This window comes from Schistocerca serialis, chromosome 1 (assembly GCF_023864345.2).
Source record: "Schistocerca serialis cubense isolate TAMUIC-IGC-003099 chromosome 1, iqSchSeri2.2, whole genome shotgun sequence".
Taxonomy (NCBI): Eukaryota; Metazoa; Arthropoda; class Insecta; order Orthoptera; family Acrididae; genus Schistocerca; species Schistocerca serialis.
In genome coordinates this window covers 1169732747-1169751487 of record NC_064638.1, presented here as the reverse complement: position 1 = coordinate 1169751487, position 18741 = coordinate 1169732747, and positions in this window count along the sequence as shown.

Below are 18741 nucleotides of genomic sequence, written 5' to 3'. Positions count from 1 at the left end.
AGATGAGACAGAAGCCAATAGGCAGTGTGGAAAGATAGATGTGTCGTCGTCGTGGTTCTCAATCGTTACCTGCAATAACCCAAAACTGTTCCTTACCTTTTTTACTGTTACTGGATCGCCATCTGACTGCTACATCGAACTGCGACATGAATATATTTACTCTGGTTTACTATACTCTATTAACTGCTGGTGGGCTGTCATAATAAGTGGCTGTATTTATTACCCAAGCTGACGTTATTCTTTAATAGCAAAGCTGACGTTATTCTTTAATTAATTAGACTGAAGTTACGTAATTCATAGTTACACTTTTTCTTGACAACAATAAAATTTTTGCAAAGTTTTACGTTGATGGCTTTTGGGATGGATTATAATCAGTAATGCAACATTGCTGGCAAAAGTTAATTATATTCTGAAAACGTTTCTTCAAATATTTACTGCTGGTAATGAAATGATTTTACAAACGTTCAAATGGGACTTACTTTTTTCAATAATCTTAAAACTAGCATTGCGCAAACACACCTTCATTAGTCTTGAGTTTCTCAAAGAAAATAATTCAATAATATTAGTTCCTCTTATGATAATAGTTAGCTGATGTCTCTGTACATCCGTTTATAATCTCTTGTAAATCATAGCTGGTGGCTGGCAGACATATCGCTCCTATCAACCTCTCGTTTCAGACCTGCTACCAACTCTCTTCACATCTCGCTTACTTCTGACTTCCTACGAACGCTAAAGTGCACTCTCCTGCCAACAACGCTTTCTGGTGCAGGCAATCCCTGCTTCCATTACAAAATGTATCAATGCGCGGTATTTCCCGCTCTTTTCTTAAAATGTATCCATAAGCGGTCTCTCCCGCCCTTTTTAAAATTATATCAATTTGCGGTCTCTCTTGCCAACAATACTTTGGTGCAGACATTCCCTGCTACCACAATTATTTCCAGCATGACAAATATTAATTATTCCTACTTAATCCTATTAATAAAATATAAACATCTTTCAAAAATGGCTCTGAGCACTATGAGACTTAGCTTCTGAGGTCATCAGTCGCCTAGAACGTAGAACCAATTAAACCTAACTAACCTAAGGACATCACACACATCCATGCCCGAGGCAGGATTCTAACCTGCGACCGTAGCGGTCGCTCAGCTCCAGACTGTAGCGCCTAGAACCGCACGGCCACACCGGACGGCAAATATCTTTCATAAATTGTGGTTTGACAATAGACAATAGAAATATACACGTCTTACAATGGTATGATCCCACATCAATATGCACCCCCAAATGGCCTGGATACATGCCCTGTTTCAGATGAGTAGGGTGTCATACAGCAGTCGTATCCTCTCCTGAGGCAAACTGGTCCACAAGTGTTGTAACTGCTGACATCCGGGATACTAGCACTGCGACAGCATTGATGTCTGAGTTGGTTCTATTGGGGCCAGATGTACGGATCTGGCTGCCTACGGGAGTGCCTTAGTACTACACAGTCACTTCATAGAGACACGTGCCGTCTGTGGACGACCATTGTCGTGCTGAAAAATGGCTACGCGACTGTCGAAGGAGAAGTAACACATGAGGTCGCAGGATGTCCTTGATGTGCCCCTGTGACGTCAGAGCTCCCTCAGTCACTACCAGAGATGCGTCAGCTCGGAGTATCAAACAGGTTAACTCGGGTTGAGGAGATTTCAAGTCAACCCGAGTTAAGCGCTAACTCGAGTTGCGTTCACGCGGGGCGCGGCGGCCGCCTCTACCGATAGACGGTTTCGCATGAGGTTGGAGTTAACCGCCGTCGCGCCGTCCGAACCCGAGTTGAACTGAGCTGGGTCAGTGCCTACAGAACCGAACGTCAGTCACTGTGGCCTTTAAAAGTGCACCAGTTAGATTTGATTCACTTTGTTTGATCGAAATTCTTCAAGGTTTGGTAAATGCTTTTTATGAGTGAGCCTATGCAGAACATTAGCGTCGTGACAACTCGAATGTATATATTTGAAAATTTTGCTACCTTAAGATCGTCCGATCGTCGTCGAAATCCTTACAGCAATTCCGGAATTCCAGGTGTCTCAAGAGTGTATTTTAGAATAGCGGCATATAGCATGGCAACCATTCACGCGCTCACGAAGCATCTGGTTCAAATGGCTCTAAGCACTATGGGACTTAACATTTGAAGTCATCAGTCCCCTAGACTTAAAACTAAGTGAACCTAACTAACCTAAGGACATCACACACATCCATGCACGAGGCAGGATTCGAACCTGCGACCATAGCAGCAGCGCGGTTCCGGACTGATGCGCCTAGAACCGCTCGGCCACCGCGGCCGACTGGAGAAAGGTGTAAGGCTTGCCGATTACATTGTAATTCTTCCCAAGGCGTCAAAGGACTTGAAAGATCAGTCCACTGAAATGGAGAGAGTCATGCACAGATGTTACAAGATCAACAACTATAGCAAAACAAGGGGGAAGACGGGCAGTCGAATGAAAACAGGCGATGTGAAGAAAAATGGATCAGGAAATAAGACGTAGAAGGCAGTACAGTAATTTTGTTGTATGGCCATCAAAATAAGCGAGAACGGCAAAAGTAAAGAAGGTGTAAAATGTGGCAGTAGCAACAAAAGATTTTCTGAAAAAGAGATGTATATTAATAATGAATATACATTGAGGTAACGGAAGATGTGGAACACCTTTTGCCCGGTGTAGTGCTGCAACTCGACGCCTGTGGAAGTCCCCCTGCACAAATACTGATCCATGCTGCTTCTGTAGCCGTCTGTCATTGTGAAAGTATTGCCGTTGCATAATTTTGTTCTCGAACTGATATCTCAATTATGTTCCATAAATGTTTGATGGGGTTCATATCAGGCGAACTGGGTGGCCAAACCATTCGCTCGAATTTTCTAGAGTGTTCATCAAACCAGCCGCGAGCGACTGTGTCCCGGCGTCATGTGTGGTAACATGAGGTCCATGAACGGCTGAAAACGGTCTCCAAGTAGCCTAACATAACCATTTCCAATCAATGATCGGTTTAGTCGGACGACAAGATTAAGTCCACTCCAGGTAAATACAGTCTGCGCCATAATGGGGCTATTACCAGCTTGCACACTGCCTCGTTGACAATCCTGGGTCCAGGACATCGTGCGGTCTGAGCCACACTCGAATCTTACCACCTCCTGTTTTTTTCATTAATCAGTGTTAGACAATGTCGGTTTAACACGCCTGTGCACTAACTTATTATTTAAGTACAAAATATTTAGGCACTGCTGCCTGTCTTTCTTTTTCTCAACCATTATATTTTAGTAAGAATATGTAATTTGACACAATATATTCGTGCGTGTACATTGTTCCATTGTATTTATGGCGTTATACGCCAAATTTATAAAAAGGTCCTCGGAAACTTAACACTTAGCTTTGTACTTTGTAACCTCCCCACCGAAAATTTAAAAGAAAAAAAGACAATACTTAATACAAATGGGAGCCAAGTGTAACCTCCCCACAAATTTGAAAGAAAGAAACACGACAATATTTAATTATGAATGCTAATGGACATTGCGCTAAGCGTAACCTGCCCACAATGGAATCTAGTGACAATGACAATTAAACAAAAATTAGCAATCTGACTCAAATATAAATTCCTCATGAAAAATTAAAGTCCATTCAGTGATAAGAAAATTTAATTAAACCGAAATATCGGTCTGTGGCCCTGTGTAAAACAATCAGAATTAAAGTCTTACCTCAGAATAAATGGATGTCACATTTCTGCTCTTGTTGTTGCGCACCGCTTGGAGGAACTGCATTGCAAATAATAATATTCTCTTTTTTTTGTGATTTTAGTGGAATTTTTCTTCAAAAGAAGTGGAATGAAATGGGAAGTGCAACGAAATCTTTAGTTCAATAAAAAATTAAATTTTTGAAAAAATGCTTTTGAAATAAAAATTATTATTGGGGGACTTGTTGGAGAACAGTTACAATAAATAAAATTTTTCATTATCTAATGATTATATTAATTAACAGTATACCTTATTCACCATCTTGACCAGTGTTGCCGACCGCTCTCCATGACGACTATTGGCGTACTGCACGCGACGACAACTGACAGAGTACTGCTCTCAACTAGACAGAGCTACAGACTCGCAACGACTGAACTGACAGGCTCGCAACGACTGACTGACTAACAGACTGAGAACCGCTCGCAACACTCGCGCGGTCAAGCGCATACTCTCTGGTCACAGATGCTACAATGCCTCGCCATCGCTGCTGCGTTACATACGTGTTTCATAACCCTCCACTGGGGGGGCAAAAATTTGGCAGCGATGGTGAGTCATTTGGACTTGCCAAGCGCGGCAAAATTTTTCTTTAACTAACAAAATTCTACAACTTACAGAATATTTAAATGTTGTGCACACGCACTAAGTACAAAATATATCAGACAAAGACAAAATGTGAATACTAAACATAGTAGCAAATCAGAAAAAAGTATATACAAATTTTTTGACAGATAAAGTGCACAGGCACTGAAAAAATTCTTTAGCATATTCAGAACAAATAAACAGACTGGCAAAAAATATTATGTTGACAAGTGTACATGCACTGAAAAATGTCTTTAGCATTTTCACAACAGATAAACATAATGGCAAAAAAAAAATCATGTCCAAAGTGCACATGCACTGAAAAATGTCTTTAGTATTTTCACAACAAATAAACATAATGGCAAACATCATGTCGACCAGTGACATAAGTGTACTCACACTGGAGTTTAGCGAATCGAAAAATGTATAACCTATGAACATAAATGATGTTACCAAAAAAAAAAAAAAATTTTTTTTCTTTATGTGACAAGAATCAGGATAGGGAAGGGAAGGATTGCATCATGGTTGTAGCACTTTAGATTGCACACAGCTGCTCTGAAAGTCCATATCTTTCCACAGAAGTACAACACCAAGTGACACAACTTGAAGATCTTTTCCCATCAGAATTTATCATTGTAGCCAAGACACTGAACTGTCGTAGTAATGTTCCATGTTTTCATTTTGGCAGTACATTACGTACACCAAACAGTGGGACCATAATAATGTCTTCATCGCTCATGGTGGTGGACAGCATGTCGTGTCAACACCACACTCTTACAAGGCACACCAACGTAGAATTAGTGCAAAACCAAAGATAGTGCTCCACGATCACTAGGATAAACAGGACAAATGGACATTGCAGTAATTCAGGGTAGTCACCTTATGAGGTGAAGGACATCAAGTCACATAATATTGACAATTACAGACTTAATTAGTAGTTTGTGGCATTCATAGCCCAGTTATTGAACATTTCTGTACCAAGTATGTAGTATTACAGAAAAATGTTCATTAATTGTTGTACATAGAATCAGTAGCCTTCTTTTCCTGGTTACAAAGCATTATGAAATAATCGCATTCTTTTCAGTTACAGAGTATAATTAAGAATCATTAACCTTCTCCTAATTACAGTTAATTAATCATTTGTCATTCTAATAATCATTAGCCTTTTCCTAATTACAGTTAATTAATCATTTGTCGTTAATTAATCATTTGTCTAATTACAGTTAATTAATCATTTGTCTAATTACAGTTAATTAATCATTTGTCATTAATTAATCATTTGTCTAATTACAGGTAATTAATCATTTGTCATTAATTAATCATTTGTCTAATTACAGTTAATTAATTGATCATTTGTCATTTCAATATAGTAAGAATTATTAGCCTTAATTAATTACAAAGCATTATTAAACAGTACCATAGTTAATTAATTATGTGTCATTCCAATCTATTAAGAATCACTAGCTGGCATCATGGGTGATCGTATTACAATAAACAGTGGTGGTCCTTGGCCAGTTACAAAGTATATTTAGTAAGACAGAATAATGTTCATCAGAAGCCAGAGTCAATTATTGGCCTAGCATTAACATAATACATTGAGTGATACAAATTATTGGCACTCATTGGCCATTAACCAAAACATGAAAACTCAACATGGGAAAAAAAGGGCTAATGAATGGCATAATTAATAAGAATTCTTCAAGTGACATTAATTATTGGCACTCAGTGGCCAGCAAGTATTGAATAGAATCATCATTCAGTATTATTCAGATTATTACGAAGTCATTATTAAAAATCAGTTAATTACAGTCAAATCATTAATAATCACATGCATTATAAGTAGTATCATTACAATAAACAGTGTTCCTCCTTCAGTAGTATTCAGATCATTACAAAGTCATTATTAAAATCAGTTAATTACAGTCAAATCATTAGTAATCACAGGCATTATAAGTAGTATCATTACAAAGAACAGTGGCAGTTATTAGCTAGTGACAAAGCATTATTTTGAATATAGTCTCATTAAGAGGTCATTACTCAAGTGACATACTATTCAGAGCTAATCAGTATTACTCAGAATTATCATAAACTAGTGACATTATGTGGGACTGGTAATACATTTTTTTTTTGTTAGCAATGTATTGCGTTGGGATCGATAATTAATTGCTGAGGCATAACACTATTTGTTTTTGACCTATTGCCGCAAACGAGGATAGGTAACGTCATTCGTCATGAGTCAGCTGTAGCAAGGTTATGTAACAAGGCAGTATATGTGATCACATTTATAAATGATAAACACAAATGGGTAAAATACAAAAAAAAAAATGCAAGTTCTAGAACAGGTATAATAAGTAACAGGTTTAGCAAGTATCATGAAAAGCTTCTCCTGAAAAAAATACAAAATGGATTATTGACCTGAAAGAGGAAACGCACACTATGCTGAAAAGTAGTGAACTTCGAATTAACAGGTAGTGAAATGTGTATAAAAATGTGTTCCATAGCTGTCCTTTCCAAAACTTTCCGTCATCCTACTATGCAATATAACACCTGCTGTCAAAGCAAACTGCAACAAATACTTAAATAACTACATAACATAAATACATAACTTCAACATTATCCTCATCTGTAAAGAAAACTTCATTATCCATATCATCATAACTTCACTATTATCATCATCTGTAAAGAAAAACTTCATTATTCATAACATCATATCCTTCATCATTATTCATCAGTATTCATTATCATCTGCAAAAAATCACTTCATTACTCATTACATAACTATTCCTTATCTCTAGCATATTTCATCACTAAAACTAAGATGTGTAGTTCTCTCTGACAGCCTGCATCAATCACCTTGTATTCTGAAAGAAAAAATTAGTTAAGACTACTATTCTTCGATGAGTATAGTATATTCTTGTTAATGCTTGTTAATCCTGATCCATTTACTCTTCCTCATAAAGTTATTGCATCTCCTTTCGTTTATCCCGTAGGTGAAATTCCCATTTCTGTTGAATTTATTTCTTACACGCACCATTTCTTACTGAAATTGATGAACAAAGATTAATGTCTTGCATTTAAATCATATACCCACTAAATAATGACTGGTTTATGGTAACATAATTAACCCTACAACATAACATGACAGAAAACGTAATATGTCAAAAACATTGACAGTGTTCAAAAACAAAAATATACACAGAATAATACAATGCAGCAGCAAAAAAAAAAAAAAATGTGAAACAGTCACGATGTTGAGATGTCATAAGGCAAAAAAAAATGTCAAAGTCGACTGGTGTGTGTTATATCTTAACTATTTCATAGTGCATACAAACAAAACTGGAGTACAATCATATACACAAAAAGTGGAAAATGTGCACGGTCTGATGTGTAACGACAAGAAAAGCGACCTGCTAACCTTACCTTGCCGGGCACTTGCCAAGAAAAAATACGATAATCATCAGTAATTAGTCACGTGAAATAATTGCATTAGTAAATGGCATCATAGTGTGTTGAATCATACAGTGGTTTCACTCAATAAACGGTTTAATGTTTGAGATATGGTGACTGCCTTTCGATTTTCTGGTTCTCAAAGTTTCGACGTGTACAACATTGGGGTGAGGGATGCTGCGAATCCGATATGGACCTGCGTATAGAAGTTCAAATTTACTGCACTTACCTTTTAATTTGCTGGATAAATAGTGTGTACGTACTAGTATCTTCTGTCCAACGTGAAAGACGCGGCGTGTACAAACCTGTTTTTGCTGTCTTCTCCGGCGCTCTGCGGCACGTTTGATGTTGTTCAGCGCAATGTCAATTATTTCGTGGTGTCGTAGGCGACGACTTTTGGGAAATTCTATTAATTCTTTAATTTTGTTCGGTGGTTCAACGTTTTTCAGTATAACAGACGGAGATAGCATAGTGGATTCATTTGGAATGGAATTAATTACATCTTGGAATGAGAGTATGTGTGTATCCCAATCAATATGTCTTTTGTGGCAGTATATTCTACACAGTTTACCAATTTCCTTCATTAATCTTTCACAGGGGTTCGAAGAAGCATGGTACTTGGATATATAGATCGGAGAAATGTTTCTGGCTCGTAACATGCGTGTCCATACGCTACTACGAAATTGAGATCCATTATCAGAAATTACTTTCATTATATGCCCTACCTGAGATAGAAAATGTTTTACAAATGCTTTCGAAACAGTTTTAGCAGTAGCTTTGCGTAATGGAGTGAAAGTAACAAATTTTGAAGTAAGCTCAACAGCGACAAAGATGTAGCAAAAACCTCTGTCAGTTCTCGGAATCGGACCAAAAATATCTACTGCAGCCATGTGTCTTAATTTAACAGGTATAATGGGATATAATGGAGGAATATGTGAAGTGGTGTCTGATTTAGCTTTCTGGCAAATTTTACAAGACGCTAAAACTCGTCGTATACGTTTCTCCATGTTGGCAAAATAACAGTTCTGTCTCAGTATAAGAAAACATTTTCGTGCTCCGTAATGTGCGTAGCTTAAATGAGTGTACCAAATTAATTTGTTAACCAGTTCGTCAGGAATGCATAATAACCAATTGTTGCTGTCAGGATGAGAGCGGCGAAACAGAATGTCATTGCGTACAGTGTAGTGGTTTCTAATCGTAACATTATTCTTATCTTGCCAAAGCTGTTTAATTTCTTTCCACACATTATCTTTATTTTGCTCCTTTGCTATGTCCTGTAATGACGATGAAATAAAGTTTTCAAATGCAACCTGCTGAATGTACATGACACTGAAATTTGTTTTGCAGAAGTGGGTTGCTACGTCTTGCTGATTGTTGCTGAGAGAACGCGATAGTGCGTCTGCTATAACATTTTGCGTGCCGGGAATGTGAACAATCGTAAAATTAAATTCTTGCAAATAAAGTTTCCATCTGCTTAATCTATCGTGAGTAAATTTAGCTGAAAGCAAAAATTGTATTGCTCTGTGGTCTGTGTAGACGGTGGTATGTCTGCCATAAAGAAAGTGCCGAAATCTCGTAAAAGCCCATACAACACATAATGTTTCTAATTCTGTGACGGAATAATTTCGCTCAGCGGGTGACAAAATGCGACTTGCAAATGCGATGTTTTTAATTACTATACAGCCATCTTCTTCTATTTCCTGGAAAATATGTACGCCTAAAGCGGTGTTGGAACTGTCGGTGGCAATGGAAAAATTTCTAGTAAGATCAGGGTGCGATAAAAGTGATGCATTCAACAAAGCATGTTTCAGGTTCATGAATTCAGAGTGTGCTTGCTTATCCCAAGACCAAATACTGTTTTTACCTGTTAAATGGCATAATCTGGGTGTGTCTAAAGCAGAGTGATGAATAAATTTACGAAAAAAGTTAATTAAGCCCAAAAAACTGCGTAATTGCTTTTTTGTTGTAGGAACAGTAATGTCACGTAGAGCTTGAAGTTTTTCCGGATCAGGTGCAATGCCTTCTGCTGAAATTACGTGTCCAAGAAATTTTATAGAAGTTTTACCAAAGTGCGATTTACTGAGGTTAACTGTAAGTCCTTGTGCACGAAATGTTTGTAACAGTTGTTCAAGAATCAGATTGTGTTCAGACCAGTTAGCTTCTGCGATAAGAATATCGTCTACGTACGTCGTAATTCTGTCCTTAAGTTCTGTCGGAAGTATTGTGTTCAAACCGCGAATAAAAGCTGCAGAAGAAATAGTTAAGCCGAACGGTAGTTTGCAAAATTGATAACAGTCGCCGAAACAGAGAAAAGCTGTATATTTTCTACAATTCGGATGAAGTTGAATTTGCCAAAATCCCGATTTCAAATCTAATGTGGAATAAATAGCAGTGCCGTGAAATTTCTGTAAAAGTTCCTCTAATGTCTGTGGTCGGTCTGTTTCATTAATAATAATGTCATTAATGTGACGTGAATCAAGTACAAGGCGAAGTGAGCCATCTTTTTTCTTAACAATATGTAGCGGGTTTATGTACGGACTAACTGCCGGTTCAATAATTCCTTGGTCGAGCATATCCTGCAATTCTTTTTTAACTTGTTCTCTGTGAATGTATGGAATAGGATAATGCTTTGCTTTAAATGTGTCGTGCGGTTTGACTTGAAATTCATACATAAAGCCGGACATAGTACCAGGAATGTTGTCAAAAACTGGAGCTTGCTGTAAAAGAATTTTGTGTAACTGCGTTCGTTCGTCGTCTGTAGTTGCACTGCTCTCTTTAACCTTATCAGAAATTAACTGCATAACGTCGTAGTCAGCTTCGTCTGCAGTATTATAGTTATGTACGTACGTATCCGTGAACAATGTGGGATTACAGTCTATGTTACGTGTTGCGGAAATGACCTCTGTGCGGTTAATTGTTTGTTCTTCCGCAGATAAAGAGTGCTGAAATTCTAAAGCCAATTGTACACTTTCATCCTTTAACATTAAATAAGAATTCTGAAAGTCGATAACCGCGTCGTGTTGTACCAGAAAATTCGTGCCTAAAATTACGTCTGTTGTCAATAAAGGAACAATCCAAAAATTAGAGTGGAAAGTATGACCTCCAATACAAAATGATAAATGCGTCTGTAGTTTAACGTCTACTCCTTTACTCGGTACTGCTCCTTTCACTTTTGTTTTGCCTAAAGGTAACGTCGGATAAGTATTCTCTTTGTTGCACTCGTTGAAAGTCTCCTCATTAATTACTGATATAGGTGATCCGGAATCGATTACTGCTGAAAATTTCGATGAACCAATTTTAATTTCGACAACAGGATGTGAAATGGTTTTCTGAATAACTGGTCTTTCCTGCAAGAGAGTGTCTCTGATATCGTCAAAAGTAATTACATTTTCGTGAACAACATTTTGCGTGTCTAAGGTAGTGCTTGTATTATTGGAAGATGCGTCCTGTGCAGTATTTAGTCAGATTCTATCTGACGTGTTATTATTATTAGGAGGATTCTGTGGCATTTCGACTATTTGAACTGTCCTATTACTTCTTCCAGGCGTGTTACGCTCTGGATGGTACCTACTGTCGGGTTCATTCATGAGAATATGTTCTTGCGTATGATTTTGCTGTTGGTATGACCGATTGTTGTTAGATGTTCGCTGAAAATTGTCCTCATTATTTTTACGTCTGTCGTAATAGTCATTCCTATACGGTGCATTACGATAGGAATTGAAATACTGTCTTCTTTGTACGTAGTTGTTTCCTTGCTGACGTACGTTACTATTTATTGGACCAGGGGCTATACGTCCACGCGGCGAAACATTAAAGCCTGGTTGACCTTGCGTATTCCATTGTTGGTTAGGTATGTTAACCGGCTGGTTTTGATGTTGTTGTTGTGAAACACCTCTATTGTTACTAAAGTGTTGTTCCTGTTGCTGAAAATTTTGACGGTATTGATAATTAGAATTTTGCCTGTTATTAAAGTTTTGGTAGTTGTCGTTCCTAAAGCGTCTGTTATCTTTCCGATTGAAATTACGTCCCTGATCATAATTGTAGTACTGTTGTTGACCTTGGTTGTTACTCGAAAAGTTTTTGTTTACAAAAGAATAATCGGATTGCTGTACTTCCAAGAGCTGTAAAAGATCTCTGAATGCTGAAATGTTTTCTTTTTGCTGGCCCGTTAGAAGTGACACTCGTAATGACCGTGGTAATTTAGAGATGCATAGTTGTATAAGTGCGGATTCACTGTACGGTTCACTTAGGTACTGGTTTTGTTGTACCATATGCTCAAAAAATTGCGTTACACTGGGAAAATTTGAATTTTCATAGTTTGGCAAACTAATTAGTTGGTCTTTAATTCCGCGCTGTGTCGTCTTCGACCAGTACGCTGACAGAAAAGCATTCTGAAATTCCTCTACCGAGTAACACTGTCTCGCGATCGGTCTCATACGAGTTGCCGGTTCGCCTTCCAAAAAACTGCAAATAAATTCAAGTTTATGTGTTACAGGCCAAGTCGGTGGAAGAGCAAAACTAAACTGTTGAATCCAATCCAGTGGGTGAATCTGCGTTCTATCGTTTTTGAAAACCTTAAACTTTCTCACTGACAGAAAATGTTTGTAGTCGAAGTTATCATCTCTGCATGATGGAACAGGTTCAGGATCGTAAGAGTATCTATTGAACTGTGGTTGTTCGGAATCTAAGTCCCGTACTCTCTGCAGATTACCCAAATTATACGCGCTGCGTGAGTCTGACACATGTTCATAAAGTGGCGTCTGTTGTGTATTATTAACAGAAGTGTTTTTCATTTCTGTTACTTCTTGTTGTAAATTTGATAACTTCCTACGTAACGTGTTGTTAGATGAATCGATCTCATTAATTGTCTGCTGTAAATTTTGAAATTCAGGTGTTTGGATAAATGAAACCGGTGCAGTATCGTCTGATTTATTGTCATTAGCATTTTCGATAACATCAATACGACTGGCCAATTCATCACATTTTTCATTCAGTATTTTAACCTGATCATCGGTTTTAGAATCAGACGCATTAATCTGTTTTTGCAACTTGCGCGTAGTTTCGCTCAGTTTTTTAACATCAGCTTTGATAACATCACAATCCTGTGTTAGATCTAATTGTTCGAATCTATCTGTCACTGTTTGAATATTTACTGTGTGTGTATCTGTTTTTGATTTAAGGTCAGAAATTTCATCCCGTAATTCCGCGTTCAACTGTTCTATGGTGTTAATTTTGTCGGACACTGTAGTAATATTATTGTCTACATACGTCTTCGCTTTCGCGAACATTTTTCGTTTGTCCTCTTGTCTTTGTGCAGTGATTGTTTCCATGACTTGTCGTTTTACTTTGTTTTGATCTTGAATAAATCTGCGGAAACGCGTATCACTGTTCTGTATGTGCTGACTAAAGCGCTCGTTAATCTGAGTGTTCTGCTGTTCGAATTTCGCGTCTATCCTTGCGTCCATAGTGCGCGAAAGTTCTACCGTCATTGCTTTAAACTCGTCCCGTAATTGTGCAGCTTTTTCAGAGCATTGTTTAGCGACTCCGCTAATTTCGTCTCTGAGTGTTTCTGTTGCGACTGTTTGCATTTCTCTTAATTCTTGCGCAACAGATTTAATTTCTTCGCTGTTTTTTTGTGAACACGCCTCAATTTCCGCGCGCAACTGTTCCTTAGTGTCATGACACTGCGCGGCAACAGCTTTAATTTGTTCACTAAGCTGCCTCGAATTGTCGTCAAATTTTTCATTTTGTTGTCTGACCTGTTCACTAAGTTGCTTGAGGTTTTCATTCTGTTGTTTGTTATCTTCCCTAAGTTGTTTGACCTGTTCATTGAGTTGTTGTTTGAGATTTTCGTTATCTTGTTTGTTATCTTCCCTTTGTTTGTCTAATTTTTCATTAAATTGTTTGAAATTTTGCCGCAAAAATGCCATAATTGGATCCGATTCAAAATTAGCATTTCTATTCTCTGTGCTGTTCAATAGTGGATCTGGAACTTTCTCGCTTACTGTAACCATTTGGTTATTCTGAGATTTAGAAAAAAGTTTGTCAGTCGAATGTACACTGTCAGACATTATTTCGGAATTAAATAAATCCGTCCTACTTTCAGTACATTGTTCATTTTCACTCGACAAAATTGTCTGTACGTTATTTGAATTTTCCATATCGCGTGTATTAAGCTGGGCAGCGCTCATTACAATAGAGCGTTCTGCGTCATCAATTGTCGTCAAATTAACAGACGAGACAATTGAGTTCGTTTGTTCATTATCAGGGTAAAAGTCATCATTAGTGGTTGGAATGCATTGATTGTTAGTGAACGCAGGATTGTCATCATTACACTGCGTGTCACATGTCCTATCGGTAAAGTCATTTGAGCCGGTAATTTCGTTCGTAATACCTCGCGATACACTATTCACAGTCTTTCGCGGCATTTTAACAACAGTCACAATTATTCACAAAACAATAAGCACAAATGCAAAAGCAACACACAAATACAATAGAGCAACAAATTGCCGTTGACCTGTAGAAAGATAGTCACAAGATTAATAAAAGCGTAGCGCCAAATCCTAATTATATCTAAGCAAATAAGAGCAGATATCTGACTGTTGCTCAAAAGACTCTCAACGAAATTCGATCCTGGACTGGGTGTCGCCAAGTGTAACCTCCCCACCGAAAATTTAAAAGAAAAAAAGACAATACTTAATACAAATGGGAGCCAAGTGTAACCTCCCCACAAATTTGAAAGAAAGAAACACGACAATATTTAATTATGAATGCTAATGGACATTGCGCTAAGCGTAACCTGCCCACAATGGAATCTAGTGACAATGACAATTAAACAAAAATTAGCAATCTGACTCAAATATAAATTCCTCATGAAAAATTAAAGTCCATTCAGTGATAAGAAAATTTAATTAAACCGAAATATCGGTCTGTGGCCCTGTGTAAAACAATCAGAATTAAAGTCTTACCTCAGAATAAATGGATGTCACATTTCTGCTCTTGTTGTTGCGCACCGCTTGGAGGAACTGCATTGCAAATAATAATATTCTCTTTTTTTTGTGATTTTAGTGGAATTTTTCTTCAAAAGAAGTGGAATGAAATGGGAAGTGCAACGAAATCTTTAGTTCAATAAAAAATTAAATTTTTGAAAAAATGCTTTTGAAATAAAAATTATTATTGGGGGACTTGTTGGAGAACAGTTACAATAAATAAAATTTTTCATTATCTAATGATTATATTAATTAACAGTATACCTTATTCACCATCTTGACCAGTGTTGCCGACCGCTCTCCATGACGACTATTGGCGTACTGCACGCGACGACAACTGACAGAGTACTGCTCTCAACTAGACAGAGCTACAGACTCGCAACGACTGAACTGACAGGCTCGCAACGACTGACTGACTAACAGACTGAGAACCGCTCGCAACACTCGCGCGGTCAAGCGCATACTCTCTGGTCACAGATGCTACAATGCCTCGCCATCGCTGCTGCGTTACATACGTGTTTCAACTTCTATTTCTAAAAAATGTCTTAGTCCTATATGTACGTCTGTAAGTCTTTTACTACCACAATATACGTGGCCTTTGTATGTTACTTTAGGATCTAGATCACTTCAAGGTGTCCTGAACATGGACTACATGTACGCCACATATGATTAAGCTAAACCACATTAGCGACACGCTAAAATTTACTCATTTTAAGAGCGGCTTACAGCCTGCATTTAACGCTTGACCAGAAGCAGTCTGTATGTTATTAGTACCTTGGGATTTTACACCCACTCATGTTACCATCAGTTGTTAAGTTTTTGCTAACACTTACCATGTGAAACGATCTCTTTTATCCCAGTTGATAGATATTAATTATCTGTCACTTGTAGCCAGTGTGGATACTTGTATCAAACCTGGAATATGACTGTGGGATGCATAGACATTAATCGTGCCACTAGCCGTTAAATAATCGTAATGAGACAATACTCTTCGTCTCGTTCATAGGCAGAAATGTATATTTAGGTGTACAAATGTAACCTTGACTTACACGCCCAATCACACTGATATTAAATGTTATTCGTATGCAGAAACGTATGTTTAAATGCCTAAATGCAAATTATATATATATATATATATATATATATATATATATATATATATATATATATATATATATTAGGAAATAGTCTTACTGATACTGATGGTCAACTTTTATTCTTTCATTAATCAGTGATAGACAATGTCGGTTTAACCCACCTGTACACTAACTTAGTGTGGCCGAGCGGTTCTAGGCGCTTCAGTCTGGAACCGCGGGACCGCTACGGTCGCAGGTTCGAATCCTGCCTCGGACATGGATGTGTGTGATGTCCTTAGGTTAGTTAGGTTTCAGTAGTTCTAAGTTCTAGGGAACTGATGACCTCAGATGTTAAGTCCCATAGTGCTCAGAGCCATTTGAACCATTTGAGCCACTAACTTAATTTTAAGTACAAAATATTTAGGCACTGCTGCCCATCCTTCTCTCAACCATTATGTTTTGCTAAGAATATGTAATTTGACACAACATACGTGCATGTACACTGTTCCATTGTATTTATGGCGTTATACGCCAAATTTATAAAGAGGTCCTCGGAAACCTAACACTTAGCCTCATACTTTTGTAGTACCACGATTAACATGTTACATCATGCTATGTTACTACCTGATGTTCTGCCAGGTCTACCCAGTTTCTACCAACCCTATGCAATTTTTGTTAATGCTATCTACATAGCTGCCACTAATGCTATGATAATTCAAATTGATCTGCTTGCAAGTTTTTAGCCGCTGTTGCCATTACTGATGCTTAGTCATACTGATGTACTCTCCAGGGCATTACAGATCATTCCCGTAAATAGCCACACATACGTTTATTAATTAACCATATAAAGTTTAAGCAATGTATTCAAAGCTGAGAAATAATTTTGCCGAGTAATAGCTATTCTTTATCACGGGCTCCGAATCTATTATAGGGGTATCGGTCTCCTCAGAAGTACGTTCTTTTACATATTACGCCATTAAAGGTTTTAATGGTTGTATTAATTCAATTCCTAACGTAAAGTTAGCAACTGTTATGTATCTATATTTCTTCGCGCGCATGCGCATGTCTATCAGCGATGCTCGGTACACAGCTGCTCGCCGCGTTTAGTTCCGGTGCAGCTCTCGCGGCCTACCGACCTCGTCCGCGCAGTGGGGCCGGCTGTTTCTCTCCAGCCCAAGTAATGTACTGTAGTTATGACTGGTTACTACGGTGCTACAGTTTTATACTTGACATGGCCAAACTTTGGCATGCAGGTATTATTTAGCGTATGGCTAATACAGACATATCATGAAATTACATTGCATATACATATGTACATATCGACACACAAGAAACTTAAGTTTGTCTTTACAACTGAATATCCAGTCCTTCAATCCAGCGCACTGCATCTGGAGTTGCTAGCAGGAAGTCCTCTTTGGCGCCGTGATAGGCTCGAATCCTGCATTCACTGACAATGTGTTGAACAGTCTGGTATGGAGCCCCACAGTCACAGGCTGGATCAGGCAGCTTCTTCCACTTAAAGAGAGCATCCCTGCATCGGCCATGGCCGGTACGGATTCTGTTGAGAGTAGTCCAGGTCTTGCGTGGTAGGTCGAATCCACTTAGAAGTCTAGCACCTGAGAAGATGTTACGCAGGTGCACATCTGTCACTGCTTCCCACCGACCTTTCCATTCTTCAAGAGGTTTGAAATCCTTAGCAACCATGTCAGCAGCATCGCACAGAGTTGGACGGCGTGATTTCAGTCTCTTACGATTTAAAAGTGGCAGGTCGCTATGCATGGGTAGGTTAGAATTCCTGGAGATCTTGTGGAATTCTCTCATAAGGGCAGTACATCTGCATAGATCAGGAGGCATTATACCGGTTAACAGTGGAAGCCAATAAACTGGAGTAGATCTGATTGCGCCAGATATTATGCGCATTGTCGTATTCAGCGGGGTATCAACAAGCCTTGTCTGGTGACTGTTCGTCCAAACAGGTGCACAATACTCAACACTTGAGTACACCAAGCCTAGAGCTGAAGATCGCAGGGTGGTTGCTGAAGATCCCCAGGTAGTTACGCATAGCTTATGGAGGATGTTGTTTCGTGTCCTCAACTTTTGAGCTAAGTTTGAGCATAGTGTACGATCCAGGATGACACCAAGATATTTTGGGTTCCAATTATGACGAAGAATTGTGCCTCTGAAACTTACTTCCAGTTTTACGTTCGCCAACCGGTTATTTAGACGGAAGCAACACACTTCTGTTTTACTCACACTGGGTTGGAGTTTCCAGACTTTGAAGTAATTATCTAATGCAGACAGATCATTGGCTAGAATCTCTTCTGTTGTCTTCATTACCTCGTGTTTTACGGCTAGAGTCAGGTCATCGGCATAGCAGTATTTTCTGGACGAAGTGTCAGGTAGATCAGATAGATATAGGTTGAACCGTAAGGGTGAGAGAACTGATCTTTGAGGCAATCCGTTGTTCAGCTTCCTCTCCTTACTTATGTTGCTTCCAGTGATTACCTGGAACTTCCGATCACTTAGCATGCTCTTAATCAGTCGAGCCATTGTTCTGCAGGGTATCATGCCGAGAAATTTGTAGATAAGGCCTTCCCTTCACACAGTGTCGAAGGCGGCAGTTAGATCAACAAATCCACAAATGTTTTCTGCTTCATTTGGTATCCTGACTCTATGAAGGATGTGAGAGACAGTACTTGGTCGCAGCAGCTACGCCCTGGTCTGAAGCGTGCCTGATCAACTGGAACGTCCTCTAAGATAGCTACTTATTCTGTTATATATTAGCCTTTCAAGAAGCTTGTAGCAGCAGCTAAGTAGGGAACTGGGGCGATAGTTTTCTACCTTGTTGCTGGGTTTGTCAGGTTTCAGAACCGATATTACCTTCGCCTTTTTAAAC